The sequence below is a fragment of the Primulina tabacum genome, chromosome 4 (genome assembly GCF_025594145.1).
Source record: "Primulina tabacum isolate GXHZ01 chromosome 4, ASM2559414v2, whole genome shotgun sequence".
In the NCBI taxonomy this organism is placed as follows: domain Eukaryota; kingdom Viridiplantae; phylum Streptophyta; class Magnoliopsida; order Lamiales; family Gesneriaceae; genus Primulina; species Primulina tabacum.
The window spans coordinates 43,855,639-43,863,609 of record NC_134553.1 but is presented as its reverse complement, the minus strand read 5'-3'; the positions used below and the strand labels follow the sequence as shown (position 1 = coordinate 43,863,609).

The following is a 7,971-nucleotide window of genomic DNA, read 5'->3' as shown; positions in this document are numbered from 1 at the left end:
TCATATATTTTAGAATTTTGTACCTAACAACATTTGCTTTAGCTCATATAAATGTATTATTATCGTAGGCTTATCCATTGGCACAGTACCAAACAGTACAATCCTATTTGATCCTCCAAATCAACAGGCTGGACTACAAAAACGCTGGTAATTAATACCCTCATTACTGATCGTGTTATTTTATATATTTAAGTTTATCTTCATTCAGTTCTGGTAACTTTACTATATGAAATGCTTTTTGCTCTTTAGTTTCCCTGCGATATATTGTGTATGTACTCAGGAAAACAGGCGTGTTATCTTTTTACCATAATAAAGCAAGACATCGACATATCATTGCATTGTGTTAAATCAACTTATAGGTAACAAACCACAAAAAAATAGTTCTGCTAACACACATTTATCTTGTTGCATTTGTTTATGCTTTCATCGTATTTATGTTTGCTTTCATATTTTTTCCTCATATTTACCCTCCTCCATATGTTCTTAGAAATAAATAACTAATATAAAATCCTTTTGTTTAGGCTGCAAGCCAATAAAGAATATATAGAAATTGTTGTTTCCCAAAAATTGTATGGTAAAGCAAACCAAGAGATAGCCCAACCATTTGATTCCCAGATACGCAAAATCAGTCAGATCCTAAGCCTTAACGAAGTAGTAAGTCTGCATTTATTTTCCCACTTATTTATTAACCTTTAAAGCCAATAAGTAGTTTGAAACATAGACTCACTTTAATTTTCAAGTAAAATCATTTTGGATCGAAGCTAGGATAACAATAAAAAACTCGGAGAATTGTGTATACTTTCTGGCTTGTCCGGTTTGCTTTAAAGCTTGTGGAGGTGCATACAAGTATGAGTTCACATGTTTTTATTGCAACCATGAATTCCCAAGTCCAGAACCACTGTAAGTAGCTTATATAATTTGTAAACCTAAACTTGCGAAAAACATGTCATCTTACCTATGACGTATGTATAGGTTACGATTTCAGGCAGAATTGTTTGATGGTACTGGGAATTTATATGCTTATGTTGAGCACAAAGAAGCAACCATGTTGTTATGTATGTCAAGAGAAGACTTAATCGAGGCTGAAGAAAAGGTATCTTTATCGACATTTAGTTCTTATTAATACATAACCTCCCATGCTTGCTCAATACTATTTATCTTATCGCCCACAGGAAATGCCATTTTGCCCTGATATTTTCAATCAAAAATTACAAGATTCGCAATTCCTTTTCCAACTAAGGACGTCGTGTAACAAAACAAGAGGGAAAAATTTTGTTCGGAACACAGTCATCGCATGTCTACCAGCGACATAATCATCATCAGCATCGCACAACTATGAAGATAAAGGTTCTTCTTCCAAAGCTGAAGGATTGTTAGAGGCAAACGTAGCTGTCTCTGAATCCCAAGAAAGCAGCTCTTCAATGCAAAAAGAGCACTTTGAAATAGATATTAAAGCACAACCATCCAGTTCAACGGGTAAAAGAAAATTAGAATGCAAAAAGGTTTTGTATGAAAGTAAAAAACATGTAAAACAAGACAGAATAACAGACGTTGATACAAAAGTCCAATATGTATTTTGAGACCTATACTTTTTCTACTTGTGCCTGTTATATTCTACTATACTTGTTAACCATATGCTAACATTTTGTCTCAAGACTAACATCATAACAGGCATTTAAAATTCCAATTAGGCTTTAAGACATGCATATATACATCTTCTCTTACATCTTAGATTTTTATGAGCGTTTTTCCTTTTCTAAAATATGCCGTATAATTTAAACTATTTCTTGCTTCTGTATTGCATCTATACAACACATTGTTGTTCTGATGATGTGGATAATGTAAACTTAAAAAAAAAACAACCGTGTTTTTTGTATTTTATGTCTTTATTTTAGGGTACTTACTAAATATTAAATATTAAATAGAACGACAAACCTATTTTCCCCAAGAATTAAAAAATCTATATACAAAGCCATTCTTACAACTATAAAAACAAATATAACGATTTATTAAAACAATTAGCTATAAAATATCTCCTAAATAAATATATATTATGCTATAATACTATCATATATAAGGCTTTCCTATCTTATTTACATCATGTGATTATTTAATCCTCAACTTACAACTAAATATTGTTATATTATTTCTCTAAAATAAGAATAATAAAAAACATTAGTAATATCCATTCTACTAAGACAATTTAATCGAAGGGAGAAGACATATTTATAACTACAAATTATTGATTAAATATTGGACAATGGAATTTATATGTCATTACTATATAGAGGAAAGGCAAAAAAAATTATCCAAAGCAAAACTTTTACAGCAATTATCGCACAACTGAACGATTTAAATGCACTAGTGTACACATCCTAGGTACACAAATCTGTATATGCACATTAACTAATCTATAAAACATTTTATTTGCTAATATTAAATGAAAAAAAAATTATCACGCTTATTTCTCAGTAGGTACAGCGCCATTGCGCAGCACTGGAGCGCACCCGCGCACATCAGGTGAAAAAATGATAGAAAATCGTGCGCTACTGCGGGATAAATTCTTGTAAACGTGCGCATCTCCTCGAAAGAAAAACCAGAGACATGCGCGCTGCTGCGCGCTATACCCGTGCAATAGAACGCCCCGAAAAGCCACAAATCACAGAGACACACGCGCCACTGCACCACATACCCACGTACCAGCACGTTTTTCTTTGGTATAAGACAGAGAAACATGCACGTATCAGCACACTCAAAGTCCGCATGCACAATTCCTAACCCTTCACTCTTCCAGTAGCCACTGCGTCATAACGCGGTACAAGAGTGCACCTGCGCACTCTACAAATAAAAAAATATCAGGAAGTTGTGCGTGCTTGCAGGATAAACGCTTGCAAACGCGCACATCCCTTCCAAAAAAACCCCGAGACATGCGCGTTGTTACGCGTTATACCCGTGCAGTAGCACATCACAAAAAACCACAAAATACAGAGATAGGCACGACACTGCGCACAGTATCCACGAACTAGCGCCTCTTTTTTTACATGTCACACACAGAACTATAAGCGCATATGCACGCTCACTACCCCCATAATATTATAGATTTAGCCTCGCATTAACGCATTTAAAAAGCGCAACAGAACACATCCTCTTCTGAAAAAACACACTAAAAAAGCTTTTTTCCTCTCATTTTAACAAAAAATCCCCCTTTTTCATATACCCTACTCTTCTCCCCTTCAGCAACCGCCATTAAAATTCCATCTTTCCACTAACCCTACAGCTGAGCAAGACCCGTTCAACGAGCCCAAACGCCAACCGCTCAGCACATCCTTCAACATTCCCGAACGCAACACCGCCTATCGGAACTCCAGCTTTGTTGCCCGCCTCCTTCCAGTAACATTTTCTAAGGTAAACCCATCTTCTTTGAAATTTTATATACAAGATTTAAAGGTTTATGCAATATAATGTTTTATAAATTTTTAGGTCTGATTGTTGTTATTCCTTGAAATTATTTACTAAGAATTATGCCTCCAAAAAAAAAAAAAAATTCCAAGAGAAATGCTTCGTCCTCATCTCATAGCTATGATAAACACAAATTTTGGAATGCGGAAGCTCAAAGGATTTATGAAAGCACATTAACCCGACCATTTATTAAAGAAAGAGGAATAGACATGTACAGCCCTGATTATTGTTTAGTGGAAGAGATTGTAAAATGAGGATGGGTAGAACTGGCCAAATCACCAGTAGACGCTGTAATTTCGATCGTTCGTGAGTTTTACGCAAACTTACATGTGAAGCATGAAGGTCATAAAGTTTTGGTCCGAGGCAAAATGGTAGCATTTGACTCAACTACCATAAACATGGTTTACAATCTACCAATTCTCGACGATGATGAATATACTCAATACGTAGCTGGAAATCTAGATTATACTGCCATGATCAAAGACTTGTTTGTACATGGAGTAGAATGGAGAACAAATCAGGGAATCCCAGTCACATTAAAAAAATCTGAGATTCTTAGTGACCCAAATAGTTGGGCATCATTCATTATTGCGAAAATACTACCTTCAACGCATCAAACAGAAATTACAAGAGACAAAGTTGCTTTGGTACATGCTATCACAACAGGTAAATCAGTGGATTTAGGTAAAATCATTCATGGTTCAATAATACGTACAAGTAAAAGTCTCATCACTACTGGTCTCCCTTGTACGCATATTGTGACTGAGATGTGCCATCGTGCCGGTGTAACATGGGGTTCAGATGAGCAAATTTTAAAAGCAAAAGCACCAATCATTGTATATCGTGATAGGTTGTCCCATGGACTAGCAGAAAACATAAGACGTCAAGAAAAAGCAGCATACAATCAACGTGCCAAAGACCGCCAAGGACCACGACTACCGGCATTGAGCAGAGTAAGTCTAGGAGACCGAATAACAAAAATAGAACAAGACATCAGAGCACAACGTGAGGAACTAGCAGACCACATGCAATCAACAATCACATTCATGACTTATATGGTTAATTTTACATTAGCCTTGCACAACGCATTCCACCAAACACTCCAGCAGATACACCCTTTCCTCCACAACCACTCTGGCCACCCTAGCATCCACTGCAGTACACCTCACCACGCCAATCTATAGATGATGATATCTATTATGCCGACAATGATGACTTAAATAACAGCTGCTAGTGCTCAATATATCAGGTATATACCGTCACTTCCTTTTGTTTCATGCAATTTACATATTTAAAATTTCAAACTTAGCAAAATATGTTAGTAAAAAAAAAATCTAGGAAAAATACTTGAGGAATACTATCAAATGTCAAACAAATTTTTTATTAAATGACTCTAAATCTGTTACTAATTTTCCAAATCCCCATTCATGTATACAACTGCATACAAGATCAGAATGACTGATACATTCAATACCTTCTTAATTACAATTTCATCACAACTTAAATATACATTATTATTTTCTTTTTTTTTAGCACTAAAGTTTACTCTATTAGCACTTAAAATAAGAAATTAATGTCTAGCTCTTCTAAAACACAACACGTGGTGCAAATATAATCAATAATATAATGACTAAGACATATATTATAAAAACAATGAATTATGCCCTTTCATTTGTCAACAATTTAAAACATCTAAGTTACTTGTGTTGAGGTGGCTACAAACAATCATACCATGTGTCATAAATCATCTATGACTCACCTCTCTCTATATGATATATATAAGTTTATCTATCCTCTACTATTTTACAATTATTTGCTTTAACATTTGAATACTTTTCTTTCAATATCTAAACATATTGTTTCTAAAACAAATCCAATGGAAAACAATCAGTACTGTGATTGTATCGGCTGCATCCAATGTTACTACAACTCTCTATTCCAAAAAGAAGTCGAAGAACTAATAAAAAGATTTTACTCAAATTCGGTATGGGCCATCATCTTACGAAGAGCACTTACCATGGAATCAAAGCTTTATCTTCTACTAGATTACGCAGCTGATATTGAACAAGAGCTAGATATCAACATTATCCGGCAAATCCAGTACAACAATCAAGACTACTTAAAACAATGCATTCCTGACAAAGCAATTAAGACGCCGAATTACAATAAATGAAGCAAACAATATCGAAGGAATAATCAAGTGGAAACCAACGGATACAAAGATTCAAATTTATCTCAAGATTACCGTTGGAAAAGAAGAGTATAAATATGGCAGAAGAAAAAGAAGAAGTAACGATACATCATTCAAAACTTGCTATTACTCTATCAAAATCTCAGCTCACTCTTACTTGATTTATTCGTAGCAATCAAGGCTACAAGTTGAGCAAACTAGCACTCTGTAATATTTGTTAATTCAATAGTGCTAAGATCAGTTACGCACAGAGATCATTTTGTAATACTAAGAGTTTTAGTTTAGGCAGTGGGTAAGTCCTAACTGAAGTGAGTCTGTACAAGTGTTGTATTGAATCAAAGTCTTTTAGTGGAAATCCTATCCTTGTGATAGAAGGGGTGACGTAGGAGTAATTGAATTCTCCGAACATCCAGAAACAATCCTTGTGTATTTTATTTCAGTTCTGTATTCTATCTGTCAGTCAGTTACCTTCCGCAACTACCTCAGTTTAACTGATTGATATTGACCAACAAGATTCCGAGAATCAGTTTGTCACCAAACTGAACTCAAAAATTCGATAAGACCAATATTAATTGAGAGTGTTTATTCAACCCCCCCTTCTAAACACTCTTGACACGTCAATCGATCCTATCAAGTGGTATCAGAGCGGTTGAATCTTGTTCTTGAATACTTCTGATCTATAAATCTGCTAGCATGACTTCATTCAATAAAATTCCTATGTTCTCAAGAGAAGATTTCGGTGACTGGAAAATCAGAATGCAGGCTCACTTAGCTGCACAAGATGATGACATGTGGTATGTCATAACAGACGGACCCATGAAGATTCTAAAAGCAAATACAACAATTGCCATAACTGAAGGGGCACCACAGAGAATTCAAAAACCCAGAGAAGAGTGGACAACTGAGGACAAAAAAAAAGCCAATCTTGACAATGTGGCCAAAGATACTCTATACAAAACACTGGACAAAGCAACATTCAACAAAATAAAGATGTGCAAAACAGCAAAAGAAATTTGGGAAAAGTTGATTCAGTTATATGAAGGAAATGACCAAACAAAAGAAAAGAAACTCTCTGTTGCTGTTCAGAAATTTGACAATATCAAAATGAAGGTTGGAGAATCAATGAATGAATATGATGAAAGGGTGAGCAGTATTGTAAATGAATTAAATGCACTCGGAAAGGTGTATACTAACAAAGAGGTTGCACTAAAAGTGATGAGAGATCTTCCAAAGGAATGTGATGTCAAAACTATGGCTATGAGAGAATCTAAAGACTTGAACCAGATCGAACTTCATGAACTATTTGCTGATTTAAAGGCTTATGAATTTGAATTGCAGAGCAGAGAAGGAGAACCATTTACTCCTACAGCTACAACTGCTCTAGCAGCTGTAAGAACTGAATCAACCAGTTTAGTCGAGAAATCTGCCGATCAGTTAAGCAATGATGCTATGTCATTATTCATCAAAAGGTTTGGGAGGTTCATGAGAAAGAACCAAGGAAACTTTCAGAAGCAATACCAGAGAAACAATTCCAAAGAAGAAATAAATGCTTACTACAATTGTGGCAAAACAGGTCATTATATTGCTGACTGTCCTAAACCTAAAAAGGACAGTCAAGGATCAACTGACAGAAGAAAGAAATCATATGAGCATGAGAGAAGATCCAGAGATGATAAGAAAACCTACAAAAAGAAACATGAGGTTCTATTAGCTGAATAGAACAAATCCAAATGGGCAGAAACTGATAGTGACGAATCAGAACCAGAAAGCTCATATAGCTCAAGTGATGAAGAGGAAGTCAAATGTCTAATGGCCAATGATACAGAAGCAGAATCTACAAGTCAACAGGTATTTGATTTTAGTTCAACTGATTTTACACGAGAAGAACTCATTTTAACATTGCATGAAATGGTAAATGAGTACCAGAAACTTGCATCATCATTTGAGGAAATAAAGTCAAAGCAAAATGATCCCATGGACAATAAAACCAAAACTGATGAATCAGTTGATGGGTTGAGTCTAAAAAGGGAAATTGCTGAGTTAAAAGCAGAGAGAAAGAAAGATCAGTCACTGATCCAGAAATTGATCCTTGAAAATTCAAAACAGACTGAACTCATTCAATCTTGGAATAAGTCGTCTACTGCACTGAATGAGATGCAGAATTTACAAAAATAAGTTTCTGATAAAACTGGTTTAGGGTTCAGTAATCAAGGAGAAACGTTTTCAAATGATACTCAACCAAAGCTGACAATGAACAAAGGGAAGTACATTCACTTTGTCAAATCAGCAGTGGTACAAGAACAAATTGAGCCCAGTAAACT

The 7,971-nt window shown here is 35.1% G+C and overlaps 1 long non-coding RNA gene across 1 annotated transcript; it reads left to right on the top strand.

The window, feature by feature from the left end:
* The first annotated feature begins 738 nt into the window (after nucleotides 1-738).
* On the top strand, nucleotides 739-1,710 carry LOC142541666 (uncharacterized). Its single transcript, XR_012819442.1, has 3 exons — nucleotides 739-900; nucleotides 973-1,093; nucleotides 1,173-1,710. It is a non-coding gene; the product is annotated as an uncharacterized LOC142541666 (long non-coding RNA).
* Nucleotides 1,711-7,971: the final 6,261 nt, after the last annotated feature.